Below are 24922 nucleotides of genomic sequence, written 5' to 3' on the forward strand. Positions count from 1 at the left end.
GAAAACTATTTAAGACTCATACTTAAGGGTTCTAAGGACCAGAGCTTATATCCCAGCTTCACCATTTCCAAGCTATGTAAATTTTCAAGTTTTAAGATGTTTTTGTATGTAAATTTTTTCTTCTCTGTACTAGGAATAATATGGTGATTTGTTCACATAGTTGCAATAAGATAATTCATGTAAACAGGATTAGCACATGGTAAGTGCTAAATAAATGGTAGTTATGATGATGGTGGTAGTAATATTGAATGCTCTAGAGGTGCTTTCACACTTTACTTGCATAAGAATCACCTCTGCAGGGTGAGTGTCACAATGAATTCTGATTCAGTGGGGCTTGATGAGTCTGATTCCATCTAACACTTTCTCAGGTGATGCCCATGCTTCTGGTCCACGGATCATACCTCGGAATAGTAAGGACCTATTTTTCTAACTGTAGGCAATCTGGTCTATTTTCTGATTCATTGTCAGTCATATGTTAATTTGTCTTTGAGTTCCTGACTATGTGATTTAGCAAGTGTGTGTCTTCCAAAAGACCAAAACAGCCAGGTTAGAAGTCAAGCTTTTAAATTATCCAGATGTTTGGTCTACACCATGACAAACATTTGGATGTCAAGAAAAGCAAGTATCCAAATTACTAGCTATTAATTCCTAAATCTTTGAATCAGATATTTTTGCTCTCACATAAGGACTGAGTACTTAGGCATTTCCCAACCCCCCCCCCACCCCCCATTAATCTGGCCTGTTGACACTTATTTTATTTGTTAATGGTTTATTGCTTATTGGTCTATACTTAGCAGTTTGTCCCCTCTGTAACTTCACCAATGAACCAGGATTTCAAAAAGGCTTCTGAACTAAGTCTGGCTCCTTTGCCTGTTTCAATTAGAAATATTTTAATCCTATTGTCCTCTGATTATCCCACTGGGTGTATCAGGTCTTTGTGCCCTATCACCTGCTAGACCCAACTATCCCTAACAAGTAGTAAAAGGAAATCAGAAGGTAAATACCTCCCCTTGTTATTCAGCCTCTTGTCTCCTCTCTTCTCTGTGAGGGTGTCCTTTCTTCAGCTTCCCCTCTGTACTCTGCCTTCCTTGACCACAACATCTCTGATTCTAAAATCTACAGTTTGCTACTTGTCACTGTCAGCTCTAAGACTTCCCCAGCCTTCTTGGCCTCCCACTTCTCACATATTCAGTGGAATTAGTTCAGGCCCAATACTAGCTGCAGACATTTATCCTGTTATGTCCTGATACTCACACTTGTCTAGCTAGTATTATTCAAAGATGTGGGCCGCAGTAGGTCAAGTGCTGGGGATCCATGGGAGTCTATAATGTGTTTTCTCTATGGAGACATCACCTGACTTTCAGCAGTTGTGGGTAGTCAGGGAGCCACAGACCTTACCCTGTGTCCTCAGCAGTGTAATGTAAATTTCATCAAGAAGGCAACCTTCCCCTTTTGGAGTCTGTAGCTGATAGGTTGGTGAGGTAGAATGAATTGGCAGACATTAAAAATATTTTCCCATTCATGTTGAGGGACACTGCAGTCAATGTAAAGAGCAGGGAGCCTAGCATCACATTTGATCAGGATTTAGATTTCAGGTTCATTTTTTACTAGTTATGAGCATTTGTATAAGTTATTACATACACACACATATTTGTGCATTTACATACACATAAATATATTCCTTTTTTTTCTTTTTCCTAGCTCCTTTAGGTGTAAGGTTGTTTATTTGAGATTTTTCTTGCTTCTTGAGGTAGGTCTGTATGGCTATAAACTTTCCTTTTAGAACAGCTTTTCCTGCATCCCAAAAATTTTGAACCATTGTGTTTTCATTTTAATTTGTCTATATATATATTTCCTATTTCATATATATATATATATATATATACACCTTTGACTTCTGCACTCTTTTCTCTCTTTTCTCCTTCTGGGATCCTTACTATTTGAATGTTATTATGCTTGATGATGTTTCTAAAGTCCCTTAATATTTTCTTAATTTTTGTTTTTTGTTTTTTTTCTTTTTACTCTTCTGCTCATCCTGCAAGTGGCCCCTGGAGAGACTAGTGCCATTCCAAAGTGACTCCTGCCCTGGGAAGAAGGAAGGATAACTATACACATTGTTTAGTTTGCAGCCCCAACAGTCCAATCTTATAGCTGGCAGTGCAGAGAGAGTACGCTGCCCATCACTGGGTTTGCAGTCCTAGCAGACAGTCTGGGGCAAGCATCTGGTCTGACTGCCAACCCTGTCCCAACAAAAACCTCCCAGGAGTCAGCACAGGGAAAGCACTCTGTAGTTCACTGCGACGATAGCCCCAGCAAACAGGCTGAGGGAAGGCATCTGGTCTGACCTGCTGATACCACCTACCTACAAGCCTGTGGAAGCCTGAGACTAACCCCTTAATGGCACAGGGACCAAATCCTGCCCACAACAGGCAATGTGGACCGTTACAGCCCACTGGACCACAGGCAAATGAGACTCAGCCACAATAGCAGGGTGCATGCGACCCATACAGGAGATACCTCTAAAGTGCCTGGTTCTGGTGAATGGGGGTATTGCACTCCAGGGCACCACAAGACCTCTTATTCATAAGGCCACTACTTTCAGGATGAGGAGACATAGCTGACTTTCCTAACACGGAGAAACAAACACAGAGACTTAGACAAAATGAAGAAACAGAAGAATATGTCCGGAATGAAAAACCAGGACAAAAACCACAGGAAAGAGCTAAATGAAACAGAGATAAGCAATATGCCTGATAAAGAATTTAAAGTAGGGATCCCTGGGTGGCACAGCGGTTTGGCGCCTGCCTTTGGCCCAGGGTGCGATCCTGGAGACCCGGGATCGAATCCCATGTCGGGCTGCCGGTGCATGGAGCCTGCTTCTCCCTCTGCCTATGTCTCTGCCTCTCTCTCTCTCTCTCTCTGTGACTATCATAAATAAATAAAAATTAAAAAAAAAATTAAGGTTTAAAAAAAAAAGAATTTAAAGTAATGGTCATAAAGGTACTTACTGGACTCGAGAAAAGAGTGGAGGATCTCAGCAAAACCTTCAACAAAGGGATAGAAAATAGAAAAACAAAACAAAACAAAACAAAAAAAACAACCAGAGATAAAGAATGCCATAATGAAATTAGAAATATACTGGAAAAAATCAACAGTATGTTACAGGAGGCAGAAGAATGGATTGGTTAGCTGGAAGACAGAGTAATGGAAGCAACAAAGCTGAACAGTATATATATATATTCCTTTTAAAAACAAGATATTCTTGTAATGGAAAAAAATTTTAAATGTATACTAAATAACATAACAAGCCCTAAAATATTGTGTAATCAAAACTGTGCTCCAAAAAAAAAAAAAAAAAAAAAAAACAACTGTGCTCCAACAATTATGAGCTCACGGTCAATCTTGTTTCATCTCTACCCCCATCCATTCCCTTCTCCGTATTATTTAGAAGCAAATCCCCAGCCTCACATGAGTTCATCCATAAATATTTTAATGTATACATCTCTGAAAGACAAAGCCTCTTTAAAAAACTAAACACGTCTTAATTAACAAAGTTTAAAATTCCTTGATATAATTAATATCTAGTAAATGTTCAAATTTCTAATTATCTCATAATTTTTTTACATTGTTTGAATGAGGATCCAAAGAAGATCCAAAGATTGAGATTGGTTAAAAATATCTCAGGTCTCATAATTTATCTTTTTTCCTCCATTACATTTCTTCCCTTGAATTTATTTATTAAAGAACCTGGGTTCTCTGTAGCCTTTGCCATCATTTGAATTTTGCTTAGTGCAGAGCTGTGCTGCCATTTATCAGATTTCTTTATCCAATTACTGGTAAGTTGGTATTTGGACCTAGAAGCTTGATCATTTTGAGTACTTTTTTTCTTGGCAAGAGTAGTTCATAGGTAGTGCTGTGTTTTACAATCAACAAGCACATAATTTCTGCTTCTCTCTTTTTTTGTGATATTAACAGCCTTTGGTGATTCAATGGTTAGATCCATTAATTCATGAGGCATTGCAAAATGGTGATATTCAAAATCTATCACTCCTTCTTCATTTATTAGCTGGAATATCTGTATAAAGAGAAACTTTCCCTTGTCTGAGATTGGGTTATCCAAAGGTGTAGTTTGCATAGGAAAGGCCAGTATTCAAAATAAAGAGTTTGATACTTGAGAAGCATTTAACAATGACCAATAATTTATCTTTATGAACTCGTATATTTAAATGTACTTGGAATGCTTCAAACTAATTGCAATTATTACTCTTATTTCTTTTCACCTATTTCTGACCAATGAGTAACTCTTTGAATTGATTCCTGTGTACTGTGACATGATTTTAGTCTTCTTTTATAGCTTTGTTGCAATGTAGCATAACAAAATTGACCAGATCTAGTTCATACATTTCTTTCCCAGACTGAAAAATCTTTGAAATCTCCAAGGGGTTATGGTTGCTATAGTGGGAAATTGTATTTGGAGATTATAATCTGGGCACTAAGAATGCTTATTGCTACTGGGGTTGCTCAATATTTCTAGGGATTTTCACTAAGCAATGCAAGGAAAATTTGTTTTATTTTTTTATTTTCTTTAAATTTTTGTTTTAAATATAATTCATTGTAGGTTTAAATTGATACTTTGAATCATATTGAGGAATGTAGAATTTTTGTTTGACTTCTTTAATCTTAAATCTCAATCTCCTTTCCTCAGGCCCAGAATCTGGGTTCTAATGATGTAGAATGACAGAATTAGAATATTAAATATTTCTCGTTTGCTTTGTCTCCAATATATCCACAATATTCTCAAAATAATAAAAACTTTTCCTTTTGTCATATGATTAGTGAAAATAGTGTGAGATTTTTGTCCTGTGGTTTAAAACTATTTTTGTTCTTAGGTTATAACATATAAAAGATTTCAGCCAAATAACTGTTTTAAGTCACTTTGAATCTGTTTGATTATTCTACCAACAACTCATTTTCTTCATTTTATTTTTTATTTATAGATTGATTTTTTTTACCTTAGTTTTCCTTTAAAAAAAAAAAAGATTTTATTTTATTTTTTCATGAGAGACACAGAGAGAGAGGCAGAGACACAGGCAGAGGGAGAAGCAGGCTCCCTGCCGGGAGCCCGATGTGGGACTCGATCCCAGATCCTGAGATCATGCCCTGGGCCACAGACAGATGCTAAATCACTGAGCCACCCAGGTGTCCCTTTACTTTAGTTTTTCATGATTATGTAAACTATTTATATGGTCCATGCCAAATCTGTAAAACAAGTCCAGTTTCTATCCCTGACTACTTTACCCTATTTTTCTCCCTGGACCATGTGCCAACTACTCTTTTCATTCCATGTTTTCTTTTGTGCCCTAACAAATTACTATAAATTTATTGGCTTTAAGAGAGCACACATTGGGATGCCTGGGTGGCTCAGCGTTTGAGTGTCTGCTTTTGGCTTGGGGTGGGGTCCCACGGTCCTAGGATGGAGCTCCCCTTCAGGATCCCTGCAGGGAGCCTGCTTCTCCCTCTGCCTATGTCTCTGCCTCTTTCTCTGTGTGTCTTTCATGAATGGATAAATAAAATATTTTATTTAAAAAAAAGAGCACAAATTTATTATCTACAATCATGTAGGTTAAAAGTCTCACACAGCTCTCACTCAGCAAAACTCAGTATATCAGCAAGGCTGTGTGCATTTCTGGAGGCTACATGGGAAAATCCATTACCTTGCTTTTTGCTACAAGAATGGCTTTCAGAAGCCATCCGTGTTCTTTGCCTAGTGGCTTTTTCCTCTATCTTCAAAGTTGCAATGTTGTATCTCTCTGACCATTCTTCATTAGTCACATCCCCGTCTTCTGCATCCATTTTGACCCTTGAGATTACATTGGGCCTACCTGAATAATACAGAGCAATTGCCCATCTCAAGGTTCTTAATCTCATCTGAAAAGTTCCTTTTGCCATGTAAAGTGATATATTTTAGGTTCTAGGGATTAGGACTAGGATATATTTGGTCGGGAGACATTATTTGGCTTGACATAATTCCCTATTTGTTTTAGATGAGTAGGTGCATACTATACACATTTTCTCCGCCCTGCTCTTTGCATTTAATAGAACATCCACTCTGTAGGAGTATATAGGTATATTTCCCACTTCTTCACTCTGTATAGCCACATGGTATTAGGATATACATTAATGTATCCAACCAGTCTCTTATTAATAAACATTTGACTTTTGTTTCTAGTGTTTGCTATTATGAATATCCTACATTAATTGCCCAGTGCATTTATTTTTTTTGTATTTTCCACTGTGCCTGTGGAATACATTCCAAAAACTGAATTTCCGAATCAGAGTAAAATAAGTATGCACTTTTTCTAGAGACCATAAGTTTCCTTCCAAATAGTTATGTCATTTTGCAATCATACCATCAATGTATGAGAGCGCTCTGACATTTGAACATATTGTTAAGCTTTTGGATTTTTGGTAATCTCAATACACTTATAATTTCCATTTCTCTTATGCCTCTTTTCATATGATTCAGGAAAAAATTTCACTTCACATTCTGCATGTTTTGTTTGTATTTCCAAACATTTTTTCTATAGGATTTTCTCTTCTTTTTCTTCATTTTTGAAAGTTCTTTATAATTAGGATATCCCCTATTCTGTGTTGTAAGTTGCAAATATTTTCCCAAGCCTGCTTGCATCTTTTCACTTTGCCACTGTCTTTTGCTAGCCAAGAATTTTTATTTTATGTAATTAAACATATCTATATTTCTCTTTATTGCTTCTAGATTTTTAAAAAAAGATTTTATTTATTTATTCATGAAAGACACAAAGAGAGAAAGGCAGAAACTTAGGCAGAGGGAGAAGCAGGCTCCAGACAGGGAACCTGATGCGGGACTTGATCCTGAGACTGTGAATCACGCCATAAGCCAGGGGCAGGTGCTCAACTGCGGAACCACCCAGGCACCCTACTTCTGGATTTTGAGCCATCTCAAGATCACAAATGAAGTCACCTTATTTTTCTTCTAATACTTTTATAGTTTAGTTTTTACATTTAAATATCTGAAACATTTAGTACTTATACTATGGGTAAAGAATCTCCCTTACCACTTACTTGAAAACAAAGGGTTAAAATAAACCAAATCCTATAGAAGAAAACCACAACCAAGATAAAGGTCTGCAAAGTTAAGAGTTCAAAGTTGTAAGATGGGATTATTTCTAGTATCCAATTATATGATGTGTGGCTGCACCCTGTGGCTTAGTGGTTCATGATAGAGAAGACAATCATTTTCCTTAATGTCTGTCTTACCTGATGACTAACTTTGATAAAAAGCACATTCCTTCATCATGCAGTCTCCACATTACATGGAATTCCTGATTGTATCATAAGATAGGACAAATAGTGTGTTGCAGTCAGAAACTAATATCCAGCTTCATTAAATACAGAAATGCCTTGCATAAAGAATAGGTTTACATATCATTTGAGTAATCAGCTAACTCTGTTTTGTGATTTCATGATTCTTTCAGAATCAGGCCAAAAAATTCTGAAAGCAGAGGGAGAGCATTGACTGGGATTTAAATTGGGAGAGTAGATTAATTATATCTTCAATATTGTTCTGACAGAAATCAAGGCAATGGAAGTAGGGAAGGGTAAGAATAGAGGTGTCACCATTCAAGTAGGATGTGTATTTGACAAACAGACATGAAAGAGTCAAACATTAAGAAGAGATGGTGGGTCACCTAGGTAGTTCAGCATCCAGCTCTTGATTTTGGCTCAGGTTATGATCTCAGGGGGGTGAGATTGAGCCCCTCTGCACTGAATGCAGAGTCTGCTTAAGATTCTCTCCCCTTACCCCTCTCACCTCCCCCTGCACACAGGCACATGCTCTTTCTCTCCCTAAAAAAAAAAAAAAAAAAAAAAAAAAACAACAAAAAAACATTAATTAAAAAGAACTTAAACTTAAAACATTATTTCCTTACACAGATTTCTTCTTCTTTTTAATTAATGTTTGACTCTTTCATGTCTGTTTGTCAAATACACATCCTACTTGAATGGTGACACCTCCATTCCTACCCTTCCCTACTTTCATTGCCTTGATTTCTGTCAGAACAATATTGAAGATATAATTAATCTACTCTCCCAATTTAAATCCCAGTCAATGCTTTCCCTCTGCTTTCAGAACTTTTTGGCCTGATCACAGAAATAGATTTCTTCTCAATGTTTGTAGCAGATGAAATGTCACATTTATTTCTTTTCTAAATCAACTCACACCAATCTCTGACCAAGGTTGTTGAAAAATGCAGTGTTCAGAAGTTTTCATACTTTATAGTTCATGCCTCCCACCTTGCGCTGTAGTAAGATTCTAGGAATTGAACAGTTTAGGACACATAGGAAAAGAAGCCTCTAAATATCAATCTTCCTGGTCATGCTAAAGACACTCACTGTCTAGGTCTCCATGGTCTGCCTAAGGAATAATAACTCCATTTGCTCTACATTAAGACTAGCTTCCAGGGCATTTGATAAGGGCTTAGAACTCACACCTGGCCTCCATATAGACGTGTTCATTTACCCCCAAAGGAAATCCAGCCTATTGACAAAACTGCAAATGATCTAGAAGTAAGACACTACCTTTTATAACACCTTTCATTCTTCTGTCTGCCTTTTCTCTGGAAAGCCTACCTATCACATCTACCCTAAAGTTATGGAGTCAAGACCTGTGTATGTGTGTATGATGTATGTGTGTGTGTGTCTGTCTGTCCTCAGGGCTGCCTACCTCATCTGAATGCCAAGTCTACTAATATCTTCCCATAAGACACAGTCCCAGAAACAACAATACAAGATTCGACTGCCTATTCTTTAAGGACAGAGGAGTAAACTACCTTTTCATATTTTAGGATAGTTTATTCTAACGTAACAAAAAATAATAAAACAGAAGTACAGAGTATTTCTGCATTCAGTTATTAATAACCAATGTTTCATTAAACCTAACATACTGTTAATTATAGGATGCATCATTACTTTAGATACTCAGGTAATTTTGAAGAAAGAATGCCAATTAAACTGTGAAAGAAAAAATGCCAATTAAACTGGGACATAATGTTTTATCACTTAAAATTTATTTTTTTAAAAGATTTATGTATTCATTTGAGAGAGAGAGAGAGAGAGAAAGCAAGGGAGGGGAAGGAGAGAATCTTTCAAGCAGACCCCCCACAGAGCATAGAGTCTGATGTGGGGCTTGACTTCACAACCCATGAGATCACGACCTGAGCTGAAACCAAGAGTCAGATGCTCAACCCACTGAGCCATCCAGGTGCCCATATAGCTTAGAATTCTTAATTTTATTTACTACAAGAATGCTTTTAGATTTACTTGCTTCTCTAATATCAAATGTAAGCCTTGCTGCTGGTTTTGTGCCTTTCTACATAAATAATAATCCCTTTTTATTTCAACACTGAATTATGTATAATCTTTTTTAAAACATTTAATGGCATTAACTATACATGTTGTACATAATTCAGCTGGAACCTGGAGCAACTATGATCAAGTTTGTACATGTTAGTAATAACCACATCCTAAATGACAATGACTGCAAAATGCTATTATGTGAAAGATGAATGCTAAACTAAGAGATGTTAAAATGGAAAAACATATGCATCTTAGAATTGATGGAATTCTATCTATCATCTATCTATCTATCTATCTATCTATCTATCATCTATCTATCTATCTATCTATCTATCTATCTATCTATCTATCTTATGTCTACCTCTATACCATACTTTTCTCTTTCTCACACTCAGTATTCCAGCTATATCAGGCCACTGACAGTACTCTGCATATACAAACTATTTTACCTTTTGTGCCTCTCCACATACAGTACCCACTTTCTGGAAGTCCCTCATTCTCCTTTCCTTGTCTATAAGCCCAACTTACTCATCTCTTAAACCAGAGCTTACATTAATTTGAGAAAATTCACTTCCCCACAAGCATAGTTCCTTCCTACATGCCCTCCTTGAATTTTGTACACATGTCTATTTCTACAATAATATGGTGGATTGGGAATTTTCTCTGCTCTAACAGAACTTCTGAAGAGGAGTTGCATTTACATTTTGATTCCCTGAAGCATGGTACTGCTATGTAATGAGCAATAAAAAAGATCTTCAATATGATTGGATAATTTCTCAGATCACTGTCCTCCACAAGAGCAATGGTTTTCACTCCAGAACTGGCTGTTAAGGGAAATAGAGGGTGGCTTTGTTAAGGACAGTTGAAGGTCCTGTGTAACAAGAGTGGAAAGAATAACAAGAAGCTAAAGATATATCTATAGACAAATATTTCAACTTGTTCAAGATATACAAGAGCCAATAGCACACTCTTTGGTTTGATTTCAGTAAAATTGCTTTTAATAGCTAAGCAATTACCATTCTGGGCATACTTAGTGACAGGGATTAAGAAAAAGAAAGAAATTACAGTGTGTAGTGAAATCTTATCAGTTAAGATCTTCTGTTAAGCACACTGTGTTTATAGTTCTGATTTTCATGCATATTTGAATATCAGCTTTATTAATCCTATCTGGCTATTTTCCTTGATCACTTGCTTGTTGTAAAATAATTATAAATGAGCAATGCATTTCTACATCCAAAAAAATGATGTTCTTTCAGACATAGGTGTATATTTCAATGTTCCTTTGCTGTTTTTTAAAAAGTAGTAATAAGACTTAAACAATGTAAATGTGAAAGATCCCCAGTTTATAATAAATATCCTGCATGCTGTTATGAATATCAGCTGACAGACCAGTATTTATTTAAAATGTCCATTGACTGTGTTTTATCCTCTTTTGAAGCATCCAAGATGCTTACAATATCTGCTGTTAAGTCTGGTATCTCTTTTAAATGGAAATTGCATAGCACAGACCTCATCCAAAGTATCTGTTTGGATGAGATAAATTAAGTACAGAAGAGTTTACATTTCTAAGCTGTTCTGTTCTTTTGGTGTGTACTAAATATGATAAGCTTAATGAGATCCAAAGTAGATAGTATTTTTAATCTTCTGGCTATTTAAGTAGTAACTTACAGCCTGTGTTTTAGTTTCAGGCAGACAGTAATATACCATATAGATTTAACTTCTTTTTATCACCAAAACATCACATACACTATGCTGCCTCATTAAATTTAGCATATGGGAAGAAAATTGAGGAAACAATTTTTTAAGCACTGTTGGTAAGTACTTGCATGCCAAAGATGAGTTAATGTATACGATACAATAATTTTCTCTTTATGATTTCTTTATTATATAGACAGTTGATTATGTAGATGACCAAGTTGTTATATCACCAAAATAAAGTTATTCATAAACATGAAGTAAACATTTCATATGTCTCCTACTTTGATAGAGACACAGTTGAGTTGAATTTAAAAAATATCAACTTAATACATATGTGACACTGAAGAAACAGGAGAAATCTGATTTATTAATGTTTAAATATCATGTACCAATTACACAAAGAAACAATTAATATAGTATTGTTGATATTGCAAGTCTGTCTAGAGACCTATGCAGAAATGTCAGTTATATTGAAAATGTAAGCATAAATCTCTGAGACTGTATAATCTTAATATCCAATTAACAAATAGCAAATATGCAAAAAATAATTTATATTAGGGTCTAATAAATTTATGTAAAATTAGGTACATATGCAAAAGGAAATGGAGTGAAATAATTCAATGAAAAAACTAAGTAAGTTTGCAAGCAAAGGACAGTGATAGAGAGCACCACTTCAATTTACCACTATCCTCACTATTATTCTTTTGAGTTATATTATCTATGACAAATAAATACAGAGGAACAGAAAAGGGAAGTAACAACAATAATATATTATATATTAGATTATTTAATGATATATGCTATAATGTAATGACAGTCTGTTCAACCTACTGTAACAGAATACCATAAACTGAGTGGCTTATAAACAGAAATTTACTTCTCACAGTTCTAGAAGCTGGAAAGTTCAAGATCAAGTCATTGGCAGGTTCAGTGTCTGGTGCAAACCCCCTTCCTGGTTCATAGATGCTTGCCTTTTTATGTTAACCTCACATGGCAGGAGGTGCTAGGGAACCCTGTGGGGTCTTTTTTATAAGGCACTAATTTCATTCATGAGGGTTCTGCTTTCATGACCTAATCACTTCACAAAGGCCCTCCTGCTAAGCACTGATTGGAAATTAGAATTCAACAAATTAATTTTTGGGGAGACCTAAACATTGAGTCCATAGCAGACACAGAGTGTTACTATGTACTCTGGCCCATGTACCAGGTGACATGGAAGACTCACATCTTTGAGAACGTAAAAGGGCACTGTAGCAGGTCCAAGCTGCTTTGTCATGTGGGCCATACAATTATGGTGACCCTGTGGGTTGGAAGCATCATCAATTAGAAAAGATATAGTATGAAGCTTTGGGAAAGCTCCAATGGGAGAATAACAATCTATGCCCGTGGGTTTCAGAGCAAGGCTATGCTATCTGTAGCAAAGAATGATACAGTTCTTGGCATGTTACTGGGCTCCATAGAGATGGGATGCTTGACCATGGGACAAAAAGTGGTCATGTATCTAGAATTTGCCATTATGAATTGGGTTCAGTCAGACCAGCCAAGTCATAGAGTAAGGTGGGTCCAGATGAAAATGATATATTTGGGATTAATCCAAAACAAAACAAGAAGGTATGAGGAAATTGCATAAATAGGTGGTCTAGACTTCCTTGTAATCCATGACAATTGTACCCAGTCTTCTCCTTCTGTGTACACCTATGGCCAATTGGGTAGGTTACATATAACTAGTTGAAAGAGAGAGGAGAGCCTAAGCTTGGTTTATAGAGGGGTTACTAGGTATGTGGGGTAAGTTATAAATAGATGTCAGCTACATTACATCCACATTTAGGGCTGGTCCTTAAAGACAGTACAGAGGAGAAACATTTTCAATGCACAGAGCTATGAGCAGTACATTTGGTCATACACTTTTTGTAGAAGGAAGAATGGCTGAAGTGAAAATATATTCAGATTACTAGGGGATGGCTAAGGCCTAATGATCTTTGAGGTCTAGAAATAAAAGGGCCAGAAGACTGACAACAAGGAAGTCTTGGATGGAGGGATATGGATGAATGTATGGGAATGGGTAATATGTTCTACAAAGAACAGTACAAAAATGTTCTACATAGAAGAGGCACTGAAAATATTATTGAGTCAGTTGATGTTAGCCAACTTTCTTGATTAACTAGCCATCCCAAATTTGGAATTAGTTCTCATCCCAAATGAGAACTTAGTGGTCACAGTGTCGGAGATGGATGTTCTATATAAGTTATATAGCAAAGACTCTTACTTACCAAGGCCAATCCAACTGCTGCCTCTGACTGTCCAACCTGCCAGCAATAGAGAACAACACTTAGTTTCTGGTATAGCATTGTTGCTCAAAAAGATCCGTTGGCCATTTGGTGACAGGTTGACCATATTAGGCCTTTTCAGCCTATAAGGACAGCAGTTTGTCTTGCCAGAGATAGATAGCTATTCTGGGCATGGACTTGCTTTCCTATCTGCAAAGCCTCAGCCAGCACACTATCTGAGGGTCTTGTAGAGCCTCATCTACAAGCATGGAATTCCACACAACATTGGATCTAACTACAACACAAATTTTTGCATCAAAGGAAGTACAGATGTGGGCCTATAACCATGGTATCTCCTAGTTGTATCACATATTGCACTGCCCATAGGCAGACAACCTTGCAGAATGAAAGAATGTCTCCCATGGGCAGAGTGCAGCAGGTTATTAAGGTTACTTCCTGTTTCTGGAATATGTGAGATCCTTCTGATTGATGAGAGTATTCAAGGCTTCTCCATTGTGCCTTGTCAAACTTTCTTCAAACTTCACCTCATTCTAAGTGGCTTCTACTTCACCTTCCTTCCTTCTCTCTCTTCTCCACGGGGGCCGTATCACCACTACATCTGATGGCTCTCCCTGTCTCCTCTGCTCATTTTTCCTCACAAGCATTTTCCCTAATAAACTCCCTGCACATCTAATTCTGTCTGGATGTCTGCTTCTTGGAGGATTCAAATTAATAAAGACCCTATTTAATGTTATATTTGATAGAAGCGGAATTTCTAAAAATAAAAAAGGTAACATTTTAAATTAAAATCTCAGGGCATGGGTGAAATGGCAGATTAGACATGGATGAAAAGAGAATTAGTGTCCAGGAAGTTATGCCTGAAACAATGCACATAATGAAACAGAGCACCAAGAGATGATATATATAAGAGAAAATATAAGAGACATAAAAACTAGAATGAGAAAGTGGAACAGGTATCTTTTTAAAAAGATTTTATTAATTTATTTATGAGAGACACAGAGAAAGAGGAAGGGACATAGGCAGAGGGAGAAGAAGGCTCCTTGCGGGGACCCTGATGTGGGACTTGATCCCAGGATCACGACTTGAGCCAAAGGCAGATGCTCAACCACTGAGCCACCCAGGTGCCTGGAACATGTATCTAATTAGAATTCCAGATATAGATAATAGAGAAAATGAAGAAAAGGTGATATTTGAAGTCACTGATAAATTTAAAAATTTATAAATATATGAATTTTCAGATTGAGAAGATGTAATCCAAGCAAAATAAAAATAATTCTGTACTGCACACTTTGTAGTGAAACAGAAAACTAAAGAGACAACTTTAAGGATTTTTACAAAGCAACAAAAAAGATAGTTAAATTAATAGCTGAGTTCTCATAAGCAACATTAAAAGCAAGAGAACAAAGTAATGATATTTTCCAAGCACCAAAGGAAAAAAAAAAACTGTCAACATAGAATTTCTTAGTCAGTAAAATCACATTTGAATAACAAGTATAAAATTAAATCATTATCAGAGAAACAAAAGTATTTATTTACACTTTGAGACCATCTTAAAAAAACTTCTAAAATACTTATTTTAGGACAAGGAAAATGATCCCAGAGGCAAAGTCAGAGGATCAAGAAAAAAGGGTGGGCAAAGAAAATGGCAAAGATATGTATAAACCTAAACAAATATTGAGTGTACTTTTTAAAAAGGTTTTACTTATTTATCTATTTGAGAGAGGAAAAGAGGGAGAGCAAGCAGGGAAAGAGAGAGAGACAAGCAGACTCCAAGCTGAGCACAGAGCCTGATGCGGAGCTTGATCGAACGACTCTGAGATCATGACCTGAGCTGAAATTGAGTCAGAAACTCAAAGGACTGAGCCACTCAGGTGCCTCTAAATAAACACTGACTGTACATTTAAGAATAATGTTTAATTGTGGAAATGGGGTCAAAATGCAAGAGAACCAAAAGACTTACCCAATGACATTTATGCTGGATTTAGGTGGGTGATCAAGCTAATCCATTTTAAAATCTTTGTACTATTTGGTAGGAAGATAAAGGTTTTAATTAATTTTATATTTCAGTAAGCATTCATGTTAGAATTTGAAGAGTAGCCACAGGGTGGGGGGAGGGGGGATGTAATAAGTTGAAACTTCCTTACTATTATAAAGAAAAATAAAATAAAATAATAAAAAACTTAATCTACATCAGAGAAGATTTTCTTTAAACGAAAGAAAAGTAGAATAAACATACAAAAAGATTAACAGAAACAAAACCAAATGTGTCAGTAATCACAAGATATTGAGGCACACATGCATGTTATAAAACTACGAAGGAAAACAAGGAAATAATAGATGAAAATTTCACAATGTTGTTTCCTTGGGAATGATGATGTTGAATACTCTTATGAAATGGTGCACAAAGAGCTTCCGATGTTACAATGTTCTTTTTCTTGAGCTGGCTAATGGATACAGAGATATTTCCCACTCTCTCTCTCATCTCATTATATACAAATATACACATATATCACACTTACATTCCTGTGTTTCAAAAAATATCATAACAGATTTTAATAGAGAAAAAGATACAAATTAGAGAGGATTCAGAGAAAATAATCATGGTAGAATTATTAGGATGTGGGCATTTCATTTTATGAGGAAAATATTCAAAATTATAGTGAAAAAATACAATATTTCAACTTTTCTTGCTTAAAATCTATCTGAATTATTTAAAACCACAGATCTAAAGAACTCATGAACATACAGAGTTCTCCTCTTTTCTCATCAGCCTGGATGTTCAGTATTAATACAATGGTAGCTGACAGAGGTCAAGCAAGTGAAAACAAATTCAAATATTGAAACTGAGAAGTGCAAATGCTCAGTGAGACAGTCAGGTGAGCCATAAAGTATTTCATTAACTTTTAAAAATAATCACCCAAAAAATAAATACATAGAATTAAGAAATTCTCATGGAAAACTTGCAAACCTCCCAAATCAGTTACCTGGACCTCAACTGAAAATTTCTTAATTGATAGATCTTTGTTGAAATTGAATTATCCTTTCTTAAAATGCTAGGGGAACAGTGTTATACAATGGTTAAGCAATTTTCCTGATAAATTCCATGAGACCTACCAAGTGGAAAGCTTCACTTTCATTCTATACCTTTTTACTGAAGGCAAAAGATATTTCCTTCCTAAGGCAATAATAGCTCTTATGGTATACACATTAATCTGAGAAGTCAGAAACTTTGACTAAGGATTCTGAATGCTAATGGTTGTGGGTGTAAAACAAAGTAATTTATGTGTCATAGCTAATTAAGATTACAGTATTTCAAGGCACTTAAAATTCAAGTTCAAAGAAATTTTAGTGCTTTAGTCTGATAGGTGGTGTCAAAGAGCCCTTGAGAGGGCTTCCTGCCTACAGCAATAGGCATGCAGTAGCTTATTCACCATACCCTATAATTAAAATAGAGTAACACTCACCCTTACTTCTTTTGGGTACTAAAATTTGTTCAAAACATGTAGTCACCATTTGCTATAATTTTATTTATAAATGAAAAGTTTCGTGGCACTTATTTTGTTGCATTTTCATTAGGAAATGACTTTGATTTGAATTGTATTTCTGATATAGATGAAGTACGAAAATATAAAAAGAAAGTAAGAGCTGGCAACCACACAGGGAAACAGTACAGCTTTATCTACTAGAGTGGAGGACATTCATTTCCATGATCTACTGCTTCAACCCTGAAGTGGTGAACATACCATAACCATGTGAACACATGTGCACTAAGAGCTAGGTAGGAGGATACTTACAGCATTAATATTTTTAATAATAAAAAACGAAATGACAAAAACATCTACTGACACTACAATGGTAAACTAGATGTGGCATTTTCATATAATGGAGAATTACACAACATTGGGAATGACAAATGACAACTACATGCAACATGAGTTCCACAAACAACACCGAATGAAAGATACTGGATACCAAATAATACATTTTGTAGGATTTCATTTGTATTAAACTTAAAATACACAGACTAATTCATAATGCTAGAAGTTAGGATAATGGTTACTTTAAGGGAGAGAAAACTGACCAAGCAGACATGAAATATTCTAATATCGTGGCCGAGTTGTATTTCTTGACCAAAACTTACTGAGAATTCGTTGTTGCACTCCTTAGACATGTTAAATTTCACCTGTGAAATGGAATTATGTCTACTCCAAGAGGTCATGGTATGGATTAAATAACAATACATGTAAAGTGACGCACATCTGCTGTCTGCTCAGACCATTGTAATCGTCATTGTTATTATTATTAGTGTTATGCTGTACATACATTTGAAAATTTATATAATCATGCTCTTTGAAGTGCTTCAATTGAATCCCCAGTTGGTATTATACAATTCTCAAACTCCCAGGTATTTCCTGGAAAAACCCTATGAAACTAGCTGCTTCATGATTGTAAGGGTGTTGTTGAGGGCATGGTTTTATTATAGGACATGTGTGCTCCTGATAAGGATCTACAGAGGAAATTTCTTTCCAATCTCAATAGGAAAATAGTTGTACTTCTCTTGAGCAACAGATTCTGATTGTGTCTAAATTTAATCTTACACATATTGTGAACCTGCTAAATAAACATATCTTTCTTCTTAACTTTTTATTTGGATACTGAAAATTTCAGACTGAAATCTGTGCTCTAACTTTATGAAATGCATAGAGACAACATACATTTTCTGGATAAATTCCATTTTCTTTAATTACTTGCTTTTATTTCATTTTTATATAAGATATCTTAAATCCTTTCTGGAGTTAAAGGAAGATATAAATAAATAAATGAAGAGCCAACAAGTGACATCATGTTGAATACAGTTACAGAAATATCTGCCAAGACAGTGGTAATTAACATAGTCGACACTCCATTAAAAATGTGTTGGATAAATTACAACAAGAATGACTTGGCATTTTGGGATGACTCCGTAAAGTAGAGGAAACTTCTTTAAATGTAAGATTTTGGGAAAATAAAAGCCTGTGGTATGAATAATGGACCGGAATGAACTGAAAACAAGTGATAGTAGGAACAAGAATGGAGTAATATTCCATTGTATACTGTGATCCACAGAACATCCAATACAGAGCACTCAAGAGGTACTGAGCAGTGTTTGTTGATGATAATTATGGGGGACCACGGTGGTAGCAGTAAAAATGGACAATAAGGAGGAAATCCAAGTGAAGAATAGTACTGGTGGCAAATTATACAGAAAGGACAAAAAAAAATGAGAAATCAAGAGTGAATTCAAGATTATTTGGGGCTTAGGATAAGCATGAGAGTTTGAGGATCAGTAAGCTAAAGAATAGGTCAAGTCATCAAATAGTTTATAAGATATATATATAGTCAATTCACTTTTCCAATTTAAATCATTTACAAATTTAGAATTTGTGAATTCTGACAATTTAGGCCTCATACTTCATACATTAAATCACTGGAATATAAAATTGCTCTTTTGGGTTGGGTGTTAGCAAAGACCAGATCAGTTAGGACTGATCAATGGATGAGGCAAAAGCAAAAAAAAAAAAAAAAAAAAAAAAAAAAAATCCATTATGATTTTAGTACTTTAAAAACAAAACAGAATATAAAAGCATGGCTTATTTTAGAAAAATCAATAAAACTATTGTTGAAATAATCTATATACTTATATTAATTTATTCAAAATTGTATGTTACAATAAAATACATGCAAGAGGCAACGGTGGACAAGATGGGCATAGTATTTGGCTTATCAAAGCTTTTGTTTCGGGAAGACAAGTCCATATATATATATGTAATATATATATATTAAAACAATTTCTAATTTCTAGGGAAGTCTTTGAAGTTACTAATAAAATGGCTTCCCTTCTCCCTTATGTCATAAGAAAATATTTCCTACAAAAATACAAGTTGCTGTCTCTTCACAACTTTTTTTGTGTGGATTTAGAATCACATTACTATTCACAAAGCAGCATTACTAAAATAATGAAGATGTCTTCCTTATTGATTTTTCCGAATACTGCCTTCCTTATTTCATCTACACTTCATCTATAATTGGGAAAAGGGAGCTACTGAATTGATAAATTTTACAAGGGGGGAATATATCTTGAATATGAAGTGTTATTACTGTTGACAGCCCAATAAAAGAGACACAATGGAAGAATTTATGGGAGTTCTTGAAATTGGCTAAAGCAATTTTCAACACACTGTATTTCATTCGTGGACAAAACTGAAGCTATATTTCTTATATGCTGTTTTTAGAAGTCAACGTAGAACAGGCGGTAGATACTTTTCCAAAATATACTTGGCATTATTCAATTCCATTAACTTTTAAAACTACTCTATTTGAGTATTGAGACTTCTAATTGAAATGTCTAGCCATTGAATAATTCCAATAGGTTTATTTTACAGAGTATGAGCCTGACAATAAACATCCCATAGTTGCTAAAATGCCTTATGTTTTCAAACTGCCTATGGCGGTTACCTGGTATTTATACCCTGCTTGAGTACCCTGTGTTTGCTGGGCAAATAAGGAAACTTTACCTAAATGACCTTGAGATATCCATCATCCGCTTTACTTTTCAGTTTCCCTACCCTCTACTTGATTTTTGCATCTTTTTTCCCCTGTAAGGCAAGGGTCTCAGAAAAAGCTGGAGTCACTTCCCTTAGCCCTAACAACAGAGGAAAACCTATTTTTTCTTTGCTTGAAACAGGTGTATCAATCAGCTCTCTCATTCAGCTCTTCTGAGGGTCCAGGGCAAGAACTGCAGCCTGAGGTAGAGATTTTGAGGATGTATTTTTAAGTACATTATCTTCACGTTGAAGGTGAGAAAGCCAAGTTTAAGTGAATTTCCCACAGCAGAGCTGGGCTGAGAACTCAGAAATGATATACTATAGCATACTGACAATGAGTGTTGGCCTCTCAATTCCTGTTTTTCTACATTCTGTGTTTTTTCCACCTAGGGGCTTTATCTTTATTTTTTTACATATCATAATCATAACTGATATCTATTTCAGGTCAAAATTGGTCAAGAGTACCTAGTAAGTTGAGAGAATAACCCTAATGTTCTGAATGCAAAACAAATTGTGTTCTTTCGAACTTAAAAAATGACCTGAGTTTGTCAGGTAAAATTGTAAAATTTATCAATTCATTTTTGAAGTTAGAATGACCTGGGAGACATCATTCAATTTTAAACCCTTTTAGTATATATTTTTCTGTTTTACTCCATTTTTGAAAACATCAAAATATCCCTCAAAGATATTTTTCAGGACACAGCTTTTCTTCCAACACTGACATGATAATAAGAATTGGGTGATTTGTAGAAATTTCAGTGTGTGTTTTCTTTCCATGTGTGGTACCCTTCCTGCTTGTTAGCCCTGCAAATACCTCAAACACACCCCAAAAGCATGTATGCCACCCAGTCTGTTGTTCACACTTAAGGTATATTGGGCAATTGCTTACCCAGTCTTGTAAAGGAAATACACATTTGGCAAATTTATAGAAAGGATGCCCTTCAGTTATTAGGACTGATTTTTATCCACGTTATTTTCACACTTGGACAGTTTTTTTTTAATTCATAGAGATAGAGAGAGAGAGAGAGAGAGAGAGAGAGAGAGGCAGAGACACAGGCAGAGGGAGAAGCAGGCACCATACAAAGAGCCTGACGTGGGACTCAATCCCCGGTCACCGCTGCGCCACCAGGGCTGCCCCCCCCCTTTTTTTTTATTCATACACTTGGACAGTTTTGATAGGGCTATACTGACCATAACATAAAATTCAAATTTGGCTCCTACTTCTGCATCTGCTCCTGTCTGCCTTCACCTTCCACTACAGGTGACAGATTCACATGCCAGAGGATTTGTTAGGAAGCACACCTGGGTGAAGTGGTCCAAAAAATGGATGCCTATATGTTGTTTGAGTGATGGCTGGAGAAGGTGCTTGCATCTAAGGGGTGGCTGCTGACTCAGTTCCATCTATTACTGTCTTGTTGGGAGGAAGATCCAGTGTTTCTAGACTCCTTACTTTTCTTTAAGAAAAGGTGGAAAGATGGCTATTTTCATTTTTGAAATATCCTGATCTCTTTCTAACATTTGGCAGGGTATTTTTATCCACTCTGTTGGCCACATGGGTGAACCATTTCCCATCTGAGGACTGGCAGTTTGAGACTTGCAGGACTGTGCTCCAGCACCCCTGAGTACTTGGAGTTTGCTCAGAGTGCAACATGCTGTCAGACCTCAGAGCTTTGGCTCATGTTGTTGTCTCTCTCTGCAATGCCTTCTTCTATTTAGCCACTTGACAAAGCTCTGTGCATCCCTTCAACACCACCTTGCAGTCAGCGGTGGACAAGGCTTCCCCAATCTTCCACCCCATCTAAATCTCCAACAGCTTGCAGAACTATTTCTTTTGCAACATTTTACTTAATATCCTTCATACAATAGAAGAGGTACCCAATATTTACCTCCTCCACTAGCAGTTGCCTGCTCTGCTGAAAGCAGATCAATCAACTAACACTTCTCTTTTTCATCACTGTATTTTTTTGATGCAGAATCTGAGGCATAGAGGTGATAAGATGTTAACCTTTTATCCAAAGACACACAGCAAATTAGTGTTAGAAGTGGCTGTAGAGATAACTTCCTAGCATAGAGTGTAGTAAAATGTACTCCAGACATCTCTGCTTCTTTTCTCTTAAATGAGGCTTGCCAACTTCTTATCAGCACACACCCTACATGCACAATATGTGCAGACATACAAAACACACGCACACAAATGTTCCTAAAAATTAGAGATCAGCCACTCTTTCCAGATTTTAGTTTAACTTTTGTTTTATTTTGCACTCTAAGTGTTGGGGTGGAACTGGCTCTTAGGCTGCAGTCAGGGAGCACAGAGCCCAAAAGCCTTTGTATGGAGCTTTCCATTGGTTCACCCTTCCTTGAGATCGTCCTCTGGCTCTTAGGTCCCTCATGACAACCTTACACAGGTTTATTTTACCTCTCAACCTTCCACATTCCCGCACATTCCTGCCCTGTGCTGCCCCCCACCCTGCCTCAATGCCTACAACATCATTCCCTTACCCCTGTGACCCACTCCTTCAGTCTCCTCCAGAGGCCCCCGGTTGTGATCGACTGTGAGAATGACAAGGTGTTCCTGCCTCTCACAAATATATGTACTATAGCAGGTCCTTCTGCAGGCTATGTCCTAGAGTAAAGGAGCAGCCCATATACATTGAGAATTTTTGTCACACAGGCAAATGGCCACCTGAGGCCTCTGAAACCAGCCATACTCCGTATCCAGCTATTTCCCAAACTAGGTCATATTCTGAAACACAATCAGATGATATATTAGTCAGGGCTGCCATGATATATTAGTCAGATATCACAGACAGGGCATCTTTACAGAAATTCATTTCCTTGCAATATTGGAAGCTAGAAGTCCAAGATCAAGGTGTCAGCAGGGTTGGTTTCTTCTGAGGCCTCTCTCTCTCTTTGGCATAAAGATTCATCTTATGTCTTCACACAGTCTCCCCCATGTACCTTTATAGTTGTCCTAATCAACTCTTCCTATTAGAACACTAGTCATGATGGACTAGGACCCATTCTAATTATCTCATTTTAACTTAACTACTCCTTTAAAGACCTATCTCCAAATCCAGTCACATTCTGAGGTGCTGGAGGTTAGAATGTCAGCATGTGAATTTGATAGGGGAGATACAATTCAGCCTATCAGAAACGTGAGGGTCAAATTCTCAAATTCATCCACTTCTCTTTATTCCACTTCATTTCAGAGTAATTTGGTTGGGGACTAAGAAGGGAGTTGGGTCACTTGGTGAGGAGATCTACTTCATTTGAACTTTGCAGCCCCAGGCACATACACACAAATGCCTGAGAAATTGTTCTGCTCCTTCCAAACCATGTTTGGTGGAACCAACTCCACAGGGCTAGCTTATAGAGCTCATGGTAATGAAACATGGCTTCTATTTCCTTTATATCATGGAATTTCTCTAAAACATTTGTTCTAGAATAAAACAGTAAAAAAGTAAGTTAGCAATACAAGTTTGTGCTACCACAATTCTTTTTGATATAGTGCTGTGGGCATCTATGTTCTAGAATCTGTACTATTTTTAGCTCTACAGAATAATCTCTCCACAGAAATCTGCTTTTTTCTTTTTCATTTTTAAAATTTATTTATTTATTCATGAGAGACATAGAGAGAGAGGCAGAGAAATAGGCAGAGGGAGAAGCCAGTTCCCTGCTGGGAGCCCAATGTGAGACTTGATCCCAGGACCCAGGGATCATGCCCTGAGCAGAAGGCAGATGCTCAACCTCTGAGCCACTCAGGTGCCCTAAATTTTTGTTTTAAAGAATTTGGTATTGCTATTGCCTAACACTATTTTCCTTTATGTTTTTAAACTTCAAAAATGTTCACCTAATTATGTTCATGTTATTAATAATAAAACCTTAAGTAGCCCATTTGGATTTCCCCCTTAAGTACCCTTATAATGATTTTTGAGAATGTAAATTTCTATACTCAATAGCCTTTATGACTGAAGAAAAATATTTAATTAGTGTGATCATTTACCTTTTCTGCAATGGTTTGGTTTAAAAAAATGATACAGTTCATTCCCATTGGTCTCTAAGTGAAAACTGTTTATGAGTCAATAACCAATGAGGTGTTATATTAGTGAGCAATCAACAAAATCCCTTTATTAAGATAAATGTAAATGTAGCATGATCTTCTCCAGGTAAAAGACATTCACTTACCTGCCTGGAAGTGTTTTAATTATATAATTAGAAAAAACAGGAAAATTTTTTTTAACAGAATAAAAATATATGTATTGTCAGTCTAACTTTTAATGGTCATATCAAGTTAACTATTTAGCATATTATTCTATAGTCTACTTGTTTTTTTAAAGTGGCAAGACTTTATATGACCTTAAAATGGTTAAACTAAATTCTATTATAATCAAGATTAAATGACATTTAAACACAAACATACATATATGAGGCAATTGTGAAAAAATAAAATGTACCCACAAGACCCCTATAGCCTTTCATACTTTGCACACAGGCAACTGTACTCTGGTTCAAAGAGAATTGCTTGAGGGCATGTTTTATGATTCCTTGTCAACAAATTATACTTACTAGATTTATAGGCTGAAGCCCCAGTTTTTCATTTTAAAACATGAATAATAAGATCTATCTCTTCCCTTTCCCTCATGTCTGTTAGAGCCACACTAGCTCTTAGAGAATAAAAACAGGAGAAAAAAAACCAGAAATTTCTAGAACAGTATCTAATAGGGTTAGAAAATATTTACTTTATGCAGAGCTGACGTGAGAGCAAGAAAATGTTTTCATCGTATGGAAGAATCCTGAAAATACAGCAATATTCATTTGTTTTTTCAATAAATATTTTTGAGGACTAAGTGCCAGACACAGTCATAAGCCCTGGGACTATGATGAGAAATAAGACAAGGTTCTTACCCTTATGAGATTTACAATCCAGCAGACAAGGTAGCCAACAAATAAAAATATAAA

General features: G+C 36.1%; 1 long non-coding RNA gene across 1 annotated transcript in view; it reads left to right on the forward strand.

The window, feature by feature from the left end:
- The first annotated feature begins 11086 nt into the window (after nt 1-11086).
- The window catches only part of LOC119866675, a 60616-nt gene continuing 46780 nt past the window's right edge, over nt 11087-24922 (forward strand). The window contains exon 1 of the long non-coding RNA XR_005380867.1: nt 11087-11207. This is a non-coding gene — a long non-coding RNA (uncharacterized LOC119866675). The remainder of the gene's footprint in view (nt 11208-24922) is intronic.

This window comes from Canis lupus, chromosome 29, assembly GCF_011100685.1.
Source record: "Canis lupus familiaris isolate Mischka breed German Shepherd chromosome 29, alternate assembly UU_Cfam_GSD_1.0, whole genome shotgun sequence".
Lineage (NCBI taxonomy): Eukaryota > Metazoa > Chordata > Mammalia > Carnivora > Canidae > Canis > Canis lupus.